Raw genomic sequence first — 18,686 nt, 5'->3', positions numbered from 1 at the left:
GGTGTGGATTGTCAGGGCCATCTGGGAGGCTGGATCCCACCCCTTCTCCTTCCCTCCCTCTCTGTTCAATAACTATTCACTGAGCCTTGACTATACGTCAGGTACACGTTTGGGTACTGGGGGTATAAAAGTGAATAATTCACAGTCCTGTCCTTCAGGAGCTTACTGTTTAGGAAGAAGAGAGCTCAGCCAGTATCATCTGGCTACTATGTGTTAAGGGCTGTGGCTGGGGAATGCACAGAGACCCAGGGGAGACGCAGCTAAGGTGGCCTGGGGACTCACGAGGACCTCAGAGGACTAATAAGAGTTATCTGAGCAAAGAGAAAAGGGAACATTGCCTCCGAGAAGGAATCATCTGGGCAAGAGGCACGGGGAATGTGCACACACAGCTTGTTTAGGGAACTGTGAGAATTTCACAGGATGGGAGCCAGGAGGTGTGGGGTCCTTGGGTTATGTCTGGGTTTTGAAAAGTCACTTGTTAATAGGAGAGGGATGGATTAAAGAGAGGCCAGTGGAGGTCGGTGGGGGCTGCAGCAAGAATCCAGGCCAAGCTTATGAGGGTGTCACCCAAGCATGGGAGTGGAGGAACCCGAGAAATGCAAAGGAAGGATTCCTCTGGGGTTGGGAGTGACTGGCCTGCGGGAGCCAGAACGGGAGACAGAGGTGGTGGCACCCAGGGCTCATGCTCCCGGGGCTGGGTGGTTGGAGCGGGAAGTCAACTGTGCTGGCCGGGGGCAAAAGTCACCACTTAAAACCCACATATACTTTCTTGTCTCTGAAGTGAATAGTATTTTCTATTTTTAAAAAATCCATTTGTTTCTACTTTTAGATAATTGCTTTTTCTCAATGTCTAAGAAGTGAGTGATTTAAATAAAGATATTTACACTGCAAGGTTTTCTCAGTACTTCCAAACAGAGACATATGTGTAAATGCTAAACAGAAGTTTTGAATCAAACCTTCTTGCCTTTCTAATCTTCTCCATTGGGGGAAATTCACCATGATTTTTTTCTGCCCACCCACCTCAAGCCAGAGAAGGGGGGTATGTTTTCTGGGTTCTGGACTAAATGCTAACATGTCTTATAGGTCCTGGGAAGGGTGGCCAGATTTAGTAAATAAAAATATGGAATTTCTGGTTAAATTCTAATTTCAGATAAACAATGAGTAATTTTTTCATATAAGTATGCCCCCTATAATATTTGGGAAATACTAAAAATCTATCTCTTCCTTATCTGAAATTCAAATTTAATTGAGCATCCTATATTTTCTCTGCAAACCCTAGACACAGGACATTTCTTTCAATGATGTCTGGACGTTCCTGTAACAAATTATTACTTACGGATTTCCGAAAAACAACATGGGATTGGTGGTGAGCATAGAACAAGTTCTTGAACAATTATTAGCACCTTTGAGAAAATGATTGACCATTTCCAGGACAGTTCACCTGCTCTGTTTCCTGAACTCAGTTACACCCTTTACGATCAACAAAAAAACCTATTGACACGTCTCTTGCCGGACCAGCTGCTCCCACGGGGCCCTCCCTGATGGCAGCATCAACACCTGTGTGTCATTTCTGCTCCCTCAGGCACAAGCCTGAGTACACAGATGACATTTGTTCTTTGCCTTGAAGGTCAATAAAATCGGTGACTTCGTTGGCCACCCTTATTTTTTGCTATAACGCAACACATATGCTTACTCTCTTGGGGATTTTTATCATATTAACATAGTATGTAGCCTAAAAAGTAGGGGGAAAAAATACTTAGATTAAAGTACTTACATCCAAGTACCAAGTCTGCACCTGCCTGCTTATTCGAAGGTGATCCTGATACTACAGCATTTTGTCAGGAGTAAATGGAGGAGATAAGAAGGCAACTAAAGATTAATTTCTCATCAAGATCAAATCTCTTGGAACAATTAACTGAATCAAGATAAAGCCTCTACGATGAAATCGCCATTGTGCATTTTCCCAGAGCCGCTAGCAGGGCAGGAGTTCTCGGCTGGGAATGCCCAAGTCCAGCCCCAGGGTCCTCAGCTTGTGCTCTGGGTGCCCACGTGAGATGAGGACTTGGAGCCCTCATGGAGAATTGTGGAGCGAGCAGGCTTCTGGAATTGCAGTTCGAGGCATGTGAGACTTGGTAGTGGGCGCTCCATGAGCATGGTCACCAAATGTGCCCTAAGAGTGACTTAAGCTGTGTCCCTGGACCCTGGCTGAGGTTGCTACCCATCCCGAACACTTTATAGTTCACCCTCGTCCTCCTGCCTGTTCCCTCGAGTGTGGTGGGCTTCCTTCTGAGGGGCGCTGTCCTGGAGCAGAATGAATCAGGAAATGCTTGTCCTTGTCAGTTGAAACAAACTGCTTCAGAAAGCGTAAGATGACCATCCCGCCTGAGCAAGACCAAATTCCCGGTAGCAGCGTTGTCTTGTATTTCCTGTGGTCAAGATCCTCACTACTGCAAGTGCGGTGCCTGCACCAGCAGCGTCGGCCCCACCTGGGAGCATCTTAGAAATGCAGAGTCTCAGGCCTCACCTCAGACCCAGTGGGTCAGACTTTGCATTTCGGCCAACCCCCTCCTGCACAATGAAGTTTGAGAAGCACTGGTTCAGGTGGCTGAGATGCTGTTGGGAGCAGGACAGCCGGGGGTCCCCCTGCCATCTTGCAGAAAGTCACGGCTGCTGGGGCCTCAGGGAGCCCCGCGCGGCCCACAGGAGAGCAGGTGGTCGCTCATCTGTACGGAACTGCGGGGAGCCTCGCGCATCAGTCACGGCCCCTCCAGGTGCAGCTCCCCGTCCTCATTTGAGAGACAAGAAAATGGTGACCTAGAGGGGAAGTCATGCCCAAGTGCTGGATAGCAAGCTAAGGCCGGAACCCAGGATTTCTGAATCTCATTCCAATCTTCTTGCCATTCTATCTAGAGAAAAGGAAATACCACTAATGCAAAGTGCCTTGTTGGAGCATCAAAAAGGGCCTTTAATAGTACCTTGAACAAAGAACAGAGCCCTCGTGGTCTGTTCCGTGGGCACTCAAGGAAAATAAAGATACGCTTTAGCTCAAAGGCTCCTGTGTAGGCCCATTGATGGGGTGAACCTCCTCACTTGAATGTGAAATAGTGAAATGGTAGGAGGAGCGTTTGTCTGTACAACAATCTTGTTCTTGAAAAGTGCACGGAAAAGTCACCTTATTTTAAAGGCACTACAAGAGGCAACTGCTCTCATGTGCAGCAGAGAGAGGGGCAGCCATGAGGAGGGTCGCTTGCCTGGGCTTCTCTGTGTGGGGACGATTCTGTAGACCTGGATTTCCTTCCACCAGGGCTCCTCTGCACAGGGAAAACATGGGCCCGCAGAGAGGAGAACACATGGGGACCGCGGGGTGGGAATCAGCCCCTCTGGAGCGCCGTCGCCTTCTCTGAGCCCCTGTGGATTCCACGCTGCTGCTTCCCGGCTCTGGCAGGTGACGAACTGGAGACCCAGTGGCTTTCTGCGCGGCCCAGAGCTCTGCCGTTAGACTCATCTCGACTGGCAGCTTCTGGGAAGATTCATGATTCCACCTCTGAAGTGGCCAGACAGGCGCTGGCCGTGGCAAGCCACTGGGCTGCTGCCGGCTCCCTCCGTGCTCGGACGGCGGCCCTGCCCCTGCCCAGCTGTGCCGACAGGCTGCCCCCGGGCCAGCCGGGCTGCGGTATCCCTCGTCTCGCTCAGCCCTTTCGAGGGTCTCCTCGCATTGCTTCCTCACGCCCGCCCTGGTCAGCTGGGGCATTGCTGCTCCTGGCCTCCTTTATGAGATTCCAAAAGCTTCCCACCCCTCCTGTGAGACGGAGGAGTAAAGCCGTCGTGGGGGTTCTTTGCGAGATGAGTGAGCTGCCCCTTGAAAGCCCTCGGGAAAGCTTTCAGGAGAGGATTTAAGGCAGGACAGAAGTACATGTGATTCTCAGCTTAAGATGTTGTCTTCGGCGTTAGGCCTCGAGAAATCCCGCAGATATTTCCATTGTGTCAGGGAAATTGAAAGCTTCAGCCTTTGCCCACGAAAAATATTTGCTTAATTGAGCCATGTTACCAATTGGGCAGTCCTTGCTGGGAACCCACATGCTAAACCTTCCCTGGGGGCTTTATTCTGCTAACAAGAAAGGGAATTGTCTTCAACACAGTGTCCTGTGGTCAGCAGGGCACCACCTAAACTTCCTCTGGGACAGAATGGAATTAACAGAAGGCAGATTCCTGGGCTTGTGCCCATGCATTACCTGTGGGGACGGACACTCCAACACAGAGTTTATCCCTTCACCCTTGTGCACGTCCCGGGCCCCTGGGAAACTGTATATTTATCAATACATGAATCTACAAGGACATATTGATCCACTGTAGTCCGTGGAGAAGGTAGGGACTTTGAATACTACTGATGCTGCACAAGGTCAAGGAGTTTCTCATCTATTTGTGGTGGGAAAGACAAACACATTTTAAATAATAAGTATAACAGAGCCCCTGCCTACAGGTCAAACCGTGTGTTACTGACTACAAAGTCAGCATGTAGATAAGCACTATACGCGATATGAGCGTACTTCAAAAAGTTTGTGGAAAAATAGAATTAAAAGATAGTATGAGTCTTTCCATAAACTTTTTGGTGTAGCCTCATACACATCATCTAAATCAGGGGTCAGAAAACTTTTTTTTTTGTAAAGGGCCAGATAGTAACTATTTCGGTCTCTGTGTGCCAGACGATCTCCGCTCTTTAGTTCTGCTGTCCTAGTGTGAAAGCAGCCATCGAAGATATGTAAATGAATGTGTGTGTGGCTGTGTGACAACAAAACTTTATCCACAAAAACAGGCAGCAGGTAGGTTGCCAAATTTAGCAAATAGAAACCCAGGGCTCCCATTCGAGTTTGAATTTCAAGTAAATAACAAATATATTTTTTATTGTGTCCCAAGTATTGCACCGGGTGCACTTATACTGAACATCCTGTGTTTTATCTGACAACCTTGCAGTTGACTGATGCCTGATTTGAATCCATGGATGTTTTGACTGAGTCAATGAAAATGTTTGTCCTTAAATCATATCATCTTGAACTTGGGGAAGATGGAAGAGATTTCCTAGCACAGGTTTCTGTTTCTCCGATGGGAGAACTGAATCCCAGAGATGGGAGATCTGCCCAATGTCCCACTGATAGCCAGGGTGGGTTTGCCCAGGACCAGAACCAGAACCTTGGCTCTCCCAGCACCGAGGTCCTGATGCCTGGAGAGGAGGGGTCCTCAGGCCAGATGCAGAGCAGGCGCTGGAGCAGCTGCTGTCCATTCTGGCAGGGTGGCCTGACCACCCTCATAAAGAAAGTCTTCCTGGCAACTCTCTGTGTGCCAGCACATCTGTCCTTTGATGTTACCAAGGATAAAACCTAGGTTATTTCTTGGTAATGGGCCAAATGCTCATCCTTCTGTCATTCAGTGGCATAGTTCCTAGAGAATTGCAGAAGATGGGAATCAGGCACAACGTTACTAAATTCTAATATATGTATTTAACCGCATATATAACATAGCCTAACATAACATAACATATATAACATACATAACACAGCACAGTATATGTGTGTGTATACATACATGTATATATAACAAAACACAAACAAATGGTTTTTGTTTACATTGAGTAAACATTTATTTATAATATGTATAAAATGTAAATCAGCCTTCTGTCCTCAGGTACTGTCACAATGCAGAATGTTGGGGCTTCATGAGCCTTTTTGCTTGATGTTAAATGAACACGTGACCCAGGACAGGAGCCCAGTGGAGTGTGACACACGGGAGGTTGGACGTAGAATCCTGGGTTCTAATCCCAGCTCCAGCACTAACCAGCTGCCTGAACTTTCTTAGAATTTCTACTTTATCTTTTATGAAATTGGATTAATGACATGTTCCTCACAAACAATGTATAGAAAAACCCTAGCCCAACACGGAGCATGCGTCTCATCCCTGTTTGTGCCTGGTGGTGCCAGTAGAGAACGTGAACACCTTATCCCCTCAAGCAGGTAGCCTGTCCTCGTTGTTTTGTTTAAGTGAGTGCAATGAGCAAGATGTCTTTTGTCCGACGTGGCGCTGGCTAACCTGCAGCAGGAATCCAGCGTCACACATGTGTGCCAGAGGCTGCAAATTCCGTCGAGAACTGGGAAGTAGACACTGAATGAGGAGTGGAGGAGAGAGACTGGCCCTATGGAGTGCACCCTGCATGCTTACCACCACGGGAGACATTTTCAACGTCTGAAGAGGCGGCGTGCCTTATCGAACTTGCTTGATGACGAAGCAAACACACGCAGAAAAAATGAATTAGCTAATACTTTATAAAAATCACAAGGTCCTTTTTGAGTTCCAGCTGAGACTTAAATTTCTCCTAGGCGAGTGGCAGGAATGCGGTGTCCCCACGTGTGGTGACCGTTGGCACTCTAGGGTCCTCACTTGCAGTCGCACTTCTCCACGATTGTTCAGAAACAATTTCCAGGGCTTTGTCTACTCAGGAGATAGCAACACAGGGGAATGCAAAACATTTAGACCTCCTTGTTTGATTTTCTGCTCTTTGCAAAGTCTTCTCTTTCCCGTGCATTCTTCACCGGATAAAGGGCACATTAACAAGCTCGTCACTAATAGTGACAATTAGGGGTAATTTGTGAACTAAAATCTGCCAGTTGCCTTCACTACTTTGGAGTTGACAGCCTGCTTCTCATACTTCTTCAAAACTATGGTGTTTAACTTGCAGCCTGCCTGTCTGCCGGATGGGATGGGGGTTTCTGAACTAGGTGTTCACCTAGTAACAGTGAGCTGTGACAGGGTAGATGCTCTCAGAGAAGGAAAATCAGCTCCCCAACGGCTCATGCATTCTGGTCATTTATTTCCAGTGGTTAATTACAGGCACCTGCAATCTTTGAATAACTTTATTTTTTCTTAGCATGGGGAATAACCAAAACACTGTGGATCCAAAATGTGGAACGAGGTGATCATGACTCTTAGTAATAACCAACTAAACTAATAAACTTCACTGAATGTGTATTTAATGGTTTGTTGGTGACTGGGAGAACACACAACATCGGACAGCGAGCAAGATGGCCAGGAAGTACCTGCTTCCAGAACCCTCTTCTCCTCCCCACCCCCGGCGTGCTCCAAGGCCCTCTGTTTGAGTCGACTTTAGGAGAAATTTGTTTTTCACTCAGTGATCTTGCACAGGTGTGCAGACAGCCAGCTTTTGCTCATTGGTTCTTTATGTCACTTCGTATTTTGGCTTTGGGGCTCGATTGGCTGCATTTCCTCACGGTCTTTATTTTACTGCACATTGAATAGGCTGAAAGTTTTATGTTAATAGGGTGGGATCTTACCTTTCAGAGAGTTTCAGTTCTGAGCAGTCTCAGACTTAAGCACAGTTAAGTCCCCTTTGAGATCCTCTATCACTGACGACACAAGATCAAATAACCAGCTAATTAAAATTGATGTCCACCTTCTATTGAAGTCATCGTTTGTGGTCCCTCGAGGAAGTGGTTTTCTGAATTCGCAACCCCTGGGAATGTTGTTTCCTCCCCAAATCCTGTGAGTGTGAAAATGTGGAGTTTGAGATGCTTGTTTCCTTTCTGTGTCAAAGGAAATTGCTGCCACTGAAGATTTTGTATCCTCGGTCTGACACTCCACAAATACCCAGTCTTGTAGGATTCCTGCTAAATACCTCTCTGTACATCAGTGTTGGAGGCAAATGTGTTAATGGGAATGAAAGCTTTCATGAAAATAGCCAATATTCATTTGTAGTGCTGAATGCTTAATAGACAAAGATACCCTGTGGGGTTGGTGTGTGTGCAAGTGTTTGTGTGTGTGTGTGTGTGTGTGTGCGTGTGTGTGTGTGTATCTTTTATACATGTGTGGGTTACTGCTGAAATAGATGGAATGTTGTGTGTGTGTCTGCATACACATACATATATGTATGTCTACATGTATACATACGTATCTGTGTATACACACACGAGGGTACTTCAAAAAGGTCATGAAAAATAGAATTAAAAGATAATACAAAATTTTTCATGACCTTTTTGAAGTACCTTCATATATATATATATATAGTCTACAGCAGAAGGCTGACAACCACTATTGACTTACAGGATTAGCTGGTGACCAGAGCATGGTGGAGCCCTGGCAACCTCCCACTTGTGGTGGCAGGAGGCTGGCCCTGCATTACCACGGTGGCCAAGGGTGCTGGACACAGAAGGTTCCTGTAGCCAACAGGGCGCTGGCCCCAGACAGTGCGGTGGGCTGGCGTGTGGTGAAGAGGGGGTGGGTGGTCTTGGGAAAAGAGGGGCCACTTGAGTCACAGGATACTCTGTGGCTTCTCTGCTCAGCCTGCTGTGGATCAGAGTGACTCTGGGACAACAGGCCAGAAAGGCATCTGGACGTGCCCTCCCAGCGGGGCTTCTGCTGGACACAGCCCTGCCAACTGTGCGGGGCTGCTCTGGGGAGACCTGTCCCTAGGGTTCGGCCCCTGTGCTTGCAGCATGGCTGGTGGGGGGTGAGTCATCCCCTCTGCAGAGCTGACTCTGATGGGTTCTACAGACACTTGAGGGCTGCTCAGAGGGTCTGGGGCCAAGTTCCAGCCCCGTGGGAAAGAATGCCGTGACAGACTAGTGTGTGTGCCGCGTCCCCCCACTTGTCTCCTGGTTAGGTGGCCTCTAAGGCCTTCCCTGTGCTGATGTTTCCTGCTGTCCTGGATCAGCCTGCTGGCTTCCCGGCCCCTCTTCTCTGCTCATGTGGCAGCAGGTGACACGTCTGATCTTAACTGATGCTGTTATTTCCCGCTACTGCCTGCCAGCCCAGCAGGGACCTGCTCGGTCATTTGGCAGTTGCTGCTTCAGGGCTATTACATCAAAATATATACATTTTTAAAAAGTGGGTGGTGGGTGGTCTTTTCTGGCTTTTGAGTTTCAAAAGCTTGGTCTTGGAGGGCTCCAGAAGTAAGCGAGGACAGAGACAAACTAAGGGACGTCAGAGCCAAGTGTAGGAAGCTGAGGAGGGATACGAGCTGGGGTCTTGTGCGTGCCTGCGGGGGATCTGGCCTGCCTGTTCTCAGCCCTTTTCCCAGACAGAGCCTGGGGCAGGGACGGGGTGGGTTGGGGCAGGAGCCTAGAGAAGAGAGGCTGGTTAGCTGTCGAGGATCTAAGACATGTCTGAGAGCCCCAGGGGCTGGGGAGGGCTGGAAGTGATTGAGATGCTCTCCTAACGGCCTGGACGGGTAGCCGACTATTCTGCAGTGACCTTCAGACTTGGATCCAAGGTCAGAGGAGAGATGGATCTTGCAGCAGACACCACATGGAGGGATGGCTCTGAGGACAAGGAGCTCTGCCCCTTGAATCTGGTCAATCTGTTGTCCCTAGTACGTGGGTGCTCACCCAGGGCAAAGGGAAGGTCAAATTGAGATTCATCTGCCTTGGAAGCACAGGAGCTTGAAATAGAAAAGTTATACTGAAACCTAAAAAACAAACAGATAAAATATGTTCTTGTGCACCTGAGCTCTTAGGCTGAAAGTTAGACCCTTGACTTGTCAGCGTGTCAAAATGTTTAAAGTTTTTCTGAAAATCTTATTATTAGCCTCAGCCCAGGAAACAGAAAGGTAGAAATAAATAAGAAATAAGGAGGAGGGGAGTCTACAGACAAATGAGTGAACTTTAAATTTGCTCCCGGCCTCTGTGTGCTCATCTGTGAGACTCCAGCATTTCCAGACTCTGCTGGATCTGGCCCTCAGAAAGCCTGCCTAGAAATAGCCACGATTCAAGGTGGTTCACATGCAGAATGACAGGTGGCTCTGCATCCTACCACCCTTCTGGCTTTGTCAGGCCCACTGCGCACCTCTCGTGCCGACTTGCTCTTAGGCATGCTGCCTCACAGGGCCCCTGTCTTAGCCAGGGTGCTACAGGGAAACAGAGCTAGGGACAGGATGCACAGATAAAGAGATTTGCTAGGAGGAATTGGCTCATGCAATTATGAAAGCTGAGAAGTCCCACAATCTGCCATCTGCAAGCTGGAGATGAGGAAAGCTGGTGGCATGGTTCGGCCCAAGTCCAAAGGCCTAGGAACCAGGAGAGCGGATGGTGTAAGTGTCAGTCCGAGTACAGGAGACCGATGTCCCAGCTCATCAGCCAGGCAAAGACAGTGAGTCTGCCTTCCTCTGCCTCTTGTTCTATTCAGTCCCTCAGCGGACTGGATGGTGCCCACCCACACCGGGGAGGGCCCTCTGCTCTACTGAGTCCGCTGATTCAAATGCTAATGTCATCTGGAAACAACCTTGCAGACACACCCAAAACAATGTTTAACCAGATATTTGGACACCCCTGATCCGGTGAAGGTGACACACAAAATGAACCATCACAGCTCCCTTTGATAAGATGAGGGAACCAGGCTCGATAAGATTGGGTCCCTGGAAACCCAATGGACAGAAATAGGCTTGTCTGCCTCTCAGAAAAACAAGCCCCACAATTATTGGTGTCATTGCCCTGGCAAGCACGTCCTGTCCATTTATCTCAGTCCTCACCGTGACTCGAGTCCTGGTGCCAGGGACATGCTCTCCACCAAGTCCCGATCGACCACCCTGGCCCACGCCCACGGTCGCCATGTCTCCTCTGGGCTGCTCTGTATTCACGTCTGGGTTTTGTTGTCAGCGCAGACCTCTCAACTCCAGCCGTACGTGCTTCCTGACCCTGCACTGAGAAGTCCAGCAGCATCTCAGACCCAACACATCCACACTGAGCTCCGTCCAGCCCTCCCTGCCTCTGCCAATGAAAACTCCTCCTTTTCTCTTACACTCCACATCTGGTCACTTTGCAAATCTTGCAGAATCTACCTCTAAAACACAACCATTCTCAACAACTTCTTGCCATCCCTACTGCCGTCTGCCTGGTGACACCAGCAGGTCCCTCACCAGACTGAGGCAGCAGCTTCCCTGCTGGGCTCTTGCTGCTGCCTTGCTGTCTGCACTCAACAGAGCCATCATCTGTCTTCTTCAAGCCATGTTGTGTCACTCAAACACAACATGGCTTCTCACTCCACTCAGAAGAAAAGCCAAAGTCCATAACAGGACAGTCAAGACCCTCCAAGCTTGAGCCCCTGTAACATTTCTGTCCTTTCCCTCAGGACTCACCCTTTGTCCCCTATGCCAGCCACACCAGCCCCTCCCTTTGCTGTCCTGGAGCAGGCCAGCGTGGTTCCACTTGGGGCACACGCATGGATGTCCTCGCTTCTTGGAATGCACTTCCTCCAACAACAGCGTGGATGATGCCTGCACTTCTTCAGGTCTTTATTCAAACACAGGCATGAGAAATAAATCATACCAACCCTGCACAAACTCTTTCAAGAACAGGGGAGCGGAAAAGTTGCCCAGTTCATTTATGAGATCAACATTAAACCAATTTTAAAAACTCCCCCAAACAGGCAAAGACATTATAAGAAAAGAATCTGTAGACTACCATTTCCTATGAATGTAGAAACAAAATTCAGCAAAACATTAGCAAATTATACCAAGCAACATAGAAAGGATAATACACCATGACTGTGTGGGGTTTATACCAAGAATGCAATGTTGGTTTAATATGGGAAAACCAATAGATGCAACTCTTGTGTTATCAGAATAAAGGGAAGATCATATAATTATCTTAACAGATGGAGGAAAAATGTGAAAAACTTCAACACCCATTTGTGATAAAAACTTTCAGCAAAAGTAGGAATCTAAGAGAGCTTCCTTAATCTGATAAAGAGACTGTATGAAAAACCTACAGATAACAATACGCTTAATGGTGAAAGACTTGATTTATTTTCCCTGAGATCAATTCTCACCATTTCCCCCAGCATTATACTAGACTTCACAGCCAGTGCAACATGACAAGAAAAATAAATATAGCCATTCTCAAATCTCAAAAGCACAGATTTGCAAGAAAGATGTAAGTCTGCCTCTATTCCCAGACTACAAGTGAGTGTACATAGAAAATCCTAAGTAAAACCTACAAAAAAATAAGTGAGTTTATCAAGGTCATGGGATACTGGTAAACATACAAAAATCCATTGTATTACTATAAACTATCAATGAATGATTGTAAATTGAATTGAAAACATAATTTCTAATAGAATAAAAAAATATGAAATGTTTAGGAATAGTTTTAGCAAAACAGGTACAGGATTTGTACACTGTAAACTACAAAATATTGCTGAAAGAAATTAAAGATGACCAAAATTAGTTGAGAGTTGTGTTACATTCACATATTTGAAGATTTGGTGTAATGAAGAGGTCAATTTCTCTCTAAACTGGTGTAAACATTCAGTGTAATCCCAATCAAAATCCAACCATGCTTATTTTTTGGTAGAAATGTACAAGCAAATTCCAAAGTCTACATGGAAAAGCAAAGGACTTCAGATAGTAAAAATGACTTTGAAAAAGAGGAAAAAAGTTGGAGAACTAAATGACCATATTTAGAGACTTTTTATAATATTATAGTAGACAAGACAGAGTGAGAATAGCATATAATGGACACATAAATCAATAGAAGAGAATAGAGACTAAAAAGTAGACCCACAAACATATAACCAATTGATTTTTGGCACAAGCACCAAAATAATTAAATATTAAAGATGCTCTTTTCAATAAATGGTGCAGGAAAAACTGAATATCCATATGGAAACAAGAACAATACACCTCAACTGTTATCCCACACCACACACAAAAATTAATTCTCAGTGGATCAGAGACCTACAAATAAAACTATCGAATTTATAGTAAAAAACACAGGAGAGAATCTTTGTGACTCTGAGGTAGGCAAAGATTACTTAGACGTAAAAAGCACAAACCATAAAAGAAAAAGTAGACAAATTAGATTTTATCAAAACTAAAAACTTTTGCTCTTTGAAAGATGCCATCCAGAAAGTGAAAAGGTGTACCCTAGAAGGTATTTGCAATACATATATCTGACAACAAACTGACATCTGAAGGATATAACACACTTCTAAAATTCGATTATAAGAAAACACACACCTCAATTCTTTAAAAAGGGCAAAAGATTTGAACAGACACTCTGTGAAAGAAAATACACGGATATTCAACATGCACATGAACATTGTCACCATCAGGGAAATGCAAAGTGAAGTCACAAGATGCCTCTACCACCCCAACAGAAGGGCTGAAGTTAGGAAAACTGGCAACACCAAGTGTTGGCGAGGCCGTGCAGCTGCCAGAACACTCGTAAGCTGCTGGTCATACAACCCCTTGGGAAAGCAACTTGGCAGTGCCTTATACATTCAGACACACACTTACTGTATTGCCCCTGCACTTTCTACTCTTAGATATTTATCCAAGATAAATTAAAATGTATGACTATACAAACACTTGTATGTGAATGTTCATAGGAGCTTTACTTATAATAGCCCCAAAGGGGAAACAACCCAATGTCCATCAGCAGGTGAATGGATAAACTGGTATTTTCATACAACAGGACAATATGGCTCAACAACTAAAAGGAAAGAACTCCATAGATTATCCAAGGCCTTGGATGAATCTTGAAAATATTATGCTGAGAGTAATAAGCCAGATTTCACTTAAACTAGATTGTAGTTAACAATGAAAGTACAAGTATAATCCTGCTTCATGAATTCATTGATAGTTTCTCCCTGAATAAGAACCACTTAGTTTTTGCAGCATTCTGATATACATGAACGATTTAGCTTGTAACATGACTGTTGCAGCTTATAGATTTATACAGTGAGACATGGGGGAGGGGGATCGAGTGAGAAAGACCCTACAGAAGGTGTCATCAAGTTCTGAAGCAGTTCCTCATCTTGGCAGGCACAGAAATTTAACTCTGAGTTTGTTCACCAAAGCCTGGGGGAGCTGACTCACATTAAACAGAGTCCCTATAGGTTGATGTATAAAATCATAATGCCAGTTTATTAATTTAAAATGAAATGAGTACATACCCAGAGGACTTACACTCACATTTGACAACTAACACATTTCTCTTCCTGTTAAGAAATCTCCCTGAAAAGCCCTATAATAACTGAAATGTCACTTGGTGAGCTTGGAGTTGGAGCAAGGAGCTAATAGGCTGACCCACTGGGCTCCCTTTGCTTCTGTTCTGCACAGTCCTACACACCAACCAGAGGGGTGCGGGGCACCTGCTAATCCTGCCTCTCACCTTATCTCTCTTACACCTTCCCAGTGGGGCAGCGTGAGTTACGTACAGATCTTGCTGGTCACCGGACGCCTTCTATTTCTTTAGGGGGACCTTGAAGAGATCGATTTTGATTCATCTGTGGATTTCATGGTTTGATTTACTGAGAACATTTTACTTCCAAATTCCAAACTCATTAGTTGAATAAATAGCATATTTTTAAGGAAAATTTTAAAAATTATACACTGAATACATTCTCATTATTAAAACGATATATCAAAAAAATCCATAAATCTATCATCTAGAGAAAACCAGAATTAAATAACATTTTACGTTGCAGAAAATTAAACACGGGATTCTCAAATCATCGCTCTGAGCCCTTTCTAAATCTCCCCTTTTCTCCTTCTCCTTGTACTTTTTCATCTTTTTCTCCTGAACAAAAGTGAAAACAGCTCTCTCTTCACTCGGGCTGACTTCCATACACATGACACTTGTAAAATCCCCACTCCCGTCTTAAATCAAAGAAGTGACTCATTTTATATCCTGGAGTGAAAGCAGATTCCTACCGTTTTAATTTTTCAGTTACCCTACTCAACCCCTCATGTGGCTCCTGAGAGAAAACTAATTTTTTTTTAATTGGGTGTCAAATTGCTTTTAAATAAATCAGTTAATGTTTCACTCGAACAAGTTACTCTTGGGCTTGGGCTATCGTCACCACTGTAGTATCTTCTTGCCCGGTTAATGATCCTGAACTTCAGACTGGCAGAACAGAAAACTTGTCTTACGTTAGAGTTTGCTGCATGGTGTCACCTAGACACTTTCTGTAACTCCTCAAAGTCCAGGCTTCCTCCCCTGCAATTAAACGAGGCTATGCACTGTGTCACACACCAAGGCTTGACACTCTCCATCGCTATTACGATCCCTTTGCCAGTTTCAGTAATGACTCTCTCTCTCTACTCTCAGACTTTGAGACTCTGAATAAGGTGTCTAGGTTACACCGTAGCAGCACACTCCGTTGCAAAATAAATTTTCTGCTAAGCAAGTCTGAAATTAAAGATTTGCCTTGGCTTTATAAGAATTTTTCTGATAACGCTTGAGCAATGAATATAGTACAGGTTTTAAAATGCAATAAAAGTCTTAAATCACACCCTGAAAGAAAAGCACCTGGGGAACACTCAGCAGAAGCAAAGGGGCAGCTCGGCTTACCCAGGGTGGTGCCAAGTCCCCTGCAGGCACCTCCCGTCCCCCACCCGCAGAGACACACATTTGTCTGTGGGAAGGTGCCATTTCTTGGAACAAATTCACGATGAAATTAAATAGTTTCTTAAGCTTGGAATTCATTGGCATGAACTGCTAATGCGTGGGTAGTGGTAGACTTTAAAAACTAGAAAAATGAGTCTGCTTTGCCCCACATGTTTGCCCATCACATCTACAAGAGGAGGAACAGGGCCTGGGCTTTTCCCTCACGTGGTGTTTCCTGTGATTCAGACAGACGGACGGGCCAGGACAGCCGTGGTTTGCTTCACACCCCCTTTTACGAGAACATCAGGCAAACCCTTCAGAGGTGGAATTACTTAAAACTTCCCAGGTTTCCTTTGGTCAGGGCACCTTGAACCACACCTGTACCCTGCAGTGGCCTATATACAGCCCACTGCCCCACAGCAAGTGACAGTCGGGACATGGAGGAATAGGACAAGTTCTCAAACATCCTGTAGAAACTCCTTCAGTTTTCTTCTGCAGGAAGACACGTGCGCCGTTTTGGAAGGATTCGTAAGAGCATAACAAAAAGGGTTTTTTAAAAGTGGAATTTCCTGTCCTCTAATTATTTCATTTAATTGAGGATTTTAAAACAAAACATGTTTTATCACAAAATAATATTCACGAATATCAATTTGGGAGAGAAGAGAAAATATAAGGAAAATAATCACCCTTTGTCTCAAAAACAACCCCTTTTAAATGTGGCTGCTGGATTTCGATCTTCTTTACTATGTCTAGGTTTAAGACATGCAGGTGCAGTCTTAGTGAGCCTATGATTTCTTTACTTAGCACTCGTGTGCCCATGTTTTTGCCTGATCTTTATGACCGCAGAATAGTCCATCAAGTGGATGCGGCAGAGTTTGCTTTTGGTTCATTGGGTGGTTATTTTTGTTCTTACTGTCCGTGAGATGGCTCTCAGCTCTGAAGAGCCGGCCTTATGTAATGGCCTGGCAGCCTCCCATCTCCCAGTTCTCTGCCAGCAGAGCCGACTTCACCCTGCTGCAGATCGCTCCAGCTCAGAGCTCCCTCCCAGCCTGGGTAGAGACAGCAGCAGCCAGGATGGACGGCTCCCTGCCCAGCCAGGCCAATCGCTGCTGGCTCGAGCTTGGGACCCACCTCTGTGCCTTGCCTTCATCCTCCAGACCCTCCTTCTTGCCCACCGATGCCTGGTCCTGTCCTGTACTGCGATGCCTCAAGGACTAATTTCTCATCTTGTCCCCAGGGTCTGCCACCCTGGCTGAGTTTTCTGCCTCTGTCCTTTGTGCTGGGTCCCTAGGGTGTATTGCTGTGATGAGACTGAACTCCTGCCTAGTGCCTGTTGGGGGTTGAATTGCATCCCCCAAAAAGAAATGTGGAAGTCTTAACCTTCTACCTGTGAATGGGACTTTATCTGACAATAGGATCATGACAGGTGTAACAGATGAGCTCGTGCTGGAGTAGGGTGGGCCCTAATCCGATGCCCTCATAAGAAGAGACGTGACAGAGACAGACGTGCACAGAGGGAAGATGAAGTGCAGGGAAGGGGCCTGGTCAAGACAGGGGGAGGCGGAGGGAGACAGCCACAAGCCAGGGGATGCTGGGGACGCCAGGGACTGCTGAGGACACCAGGGAACGCTGAGGACCCTGGCAGCACTGAAGGGAGTTGGAGAGGCAAGGAAGGATCCTCCAGAGCCTCCAGAGGAAGCAGGGCCCTGATTTAGAACTTCCAGCCTCCAGACTGTGAGAACATGAACTTCTGGTGTTGGAAGCCCCCGACGTTGTGGGACTTTGTGTGAGCAGGCCCCAGGGGCTAAATGGTGCCCCGTGACAGGGTCGCTCTGTCAGCAGAGGTCTGGGTTTTGGGTTCGGTCACATCTGGGTTCACACTCCACCTCTCAGGAGCTGTGTAATCTGTGGCCAATTTCACTTCATCCCCCTAAGCCTCGGTGTCCTCATCTCTTCATTGGGTCACTAAGGCCCCTTTTCAGGTGACCAGGAGAACAGATGAGCCGCTGCTGGTTGTGTTGTAGGTGTCGGCAGGGACGGCAGCCCCTCCTCCCCTCTGGCACCCGTAGTTCTCTGACTGGAGGCTCCCCGGCTCCTCGTCCCATTATCCTTTCTGGGCTTCTATGGCAGAGGGTGACCGTGGGCTCCTGTGGCTGTCACTGGCCAGGATGTGGGTCTTGGACCTGGCTCGACTCTCCCCACCTTTGGCCTCCCTTTGGGGCCTGTCCACTGTGCTGGGTTCCCTTCCATCTGGTGGGACCCTGAGCACTAACCCCCCCTGGGCTGCTGGCCGTGGGGTGGGCCCCGCCCCTGGGCTGCTGGCCGTGGGGTGGGCCCCGCCCCCCCATGACATCGGTTTGTTCCCTGGAGCTGGTGTGGGACACCTCCCTCCAAGTGAACCCGTGCCACATGCCATGGGCAGGAACGTGCGTGGGTGGGGAGCGAGGACGGTCTGGCAGGAGCACATAGTAGTGGGACTGAGGGGTCAGAGAAACCTGCCCAACCTCTACCCCTTACAAATGGGCATGCCCAGGCCTCGGGAAGTGGGTGCCCTCCCCGAGCCAGGAGTCCCAGAGGGGGCAGGAGGGGGCAGGAGGAGGTGGCCCAGGCCACAGCGGGTGGGTGGGGCAGAGAAGAGACACCAGCCTGGGGGGACACACCAGGGCCAGCCCGGAGGCAAGCCCAGGACCAGAGGACAGCACTGGCAGTTTGGTGATGACAGTCTGAATCTGAGGAAATGTCTGTCTGTCCTGCTGGGGAAGGACTGATGTCACAGCGTGAGAGGGCGTGAGGCCCAGGTGTGACTGAGCCTTATCTGCAGTGAGGACCGAGGTGAGCTGCGATACTCGGGGGCCTGAGCTGACGGGGTCTCCCCAAGGCCTGGGAGAGTGACAGCCGACAGAGCCCCTGCCGTCCAATTGCACGGGCCGGGGGTGGGCCCTGGCCATGCCAGCAGGTGGTCCAGGGACCCTCACCCAGTTGCCTTCCTGCAGATGTGCTTAGGTGTGGATCCCACAGCTGATTATCAGAGGAGAAGGCTCGTCCCCACGTGAGCACGATGTCCCCGAGCTATCCAGACTGAAAGGAAAACGAACGTTTTGTAGTTTTCCAAAAACACCTTATGTCGAGATGCTGTGGACTGAAAAGAACATTCCCCACACTGAGCACTTGAGACGAGCATCTGCCAACGCCACTGAGCTGTGCACCATGCAGCGCTGCGAGGGGGGCGGACAGGAGGGGCCGGACGCCCTCCCTCCTTGCCCAGCTCGCCCACCCGCTCCAGGGAAGGGAGGGGGG

Source organism: Cynocephalus volans, chromosome 6 (assembly GCF_027409185.1).
Source record: "Cynocephalus volans isolate mCynVol1 chromosome 6, mCynVol1.pri, whole genome shotgun sequence".
Taxonomy (NCBI): Eukaryota; Metazoa; Chordata; class Mammalia; order Dermoptera; family Cynocephalidae; genus Cynocephalus; species Cynocephalus volans.
The sequence above is the reverse complement of the archived record's forward strand: the minus strand, read 5'-3'. Positions refer to the sequence as shown.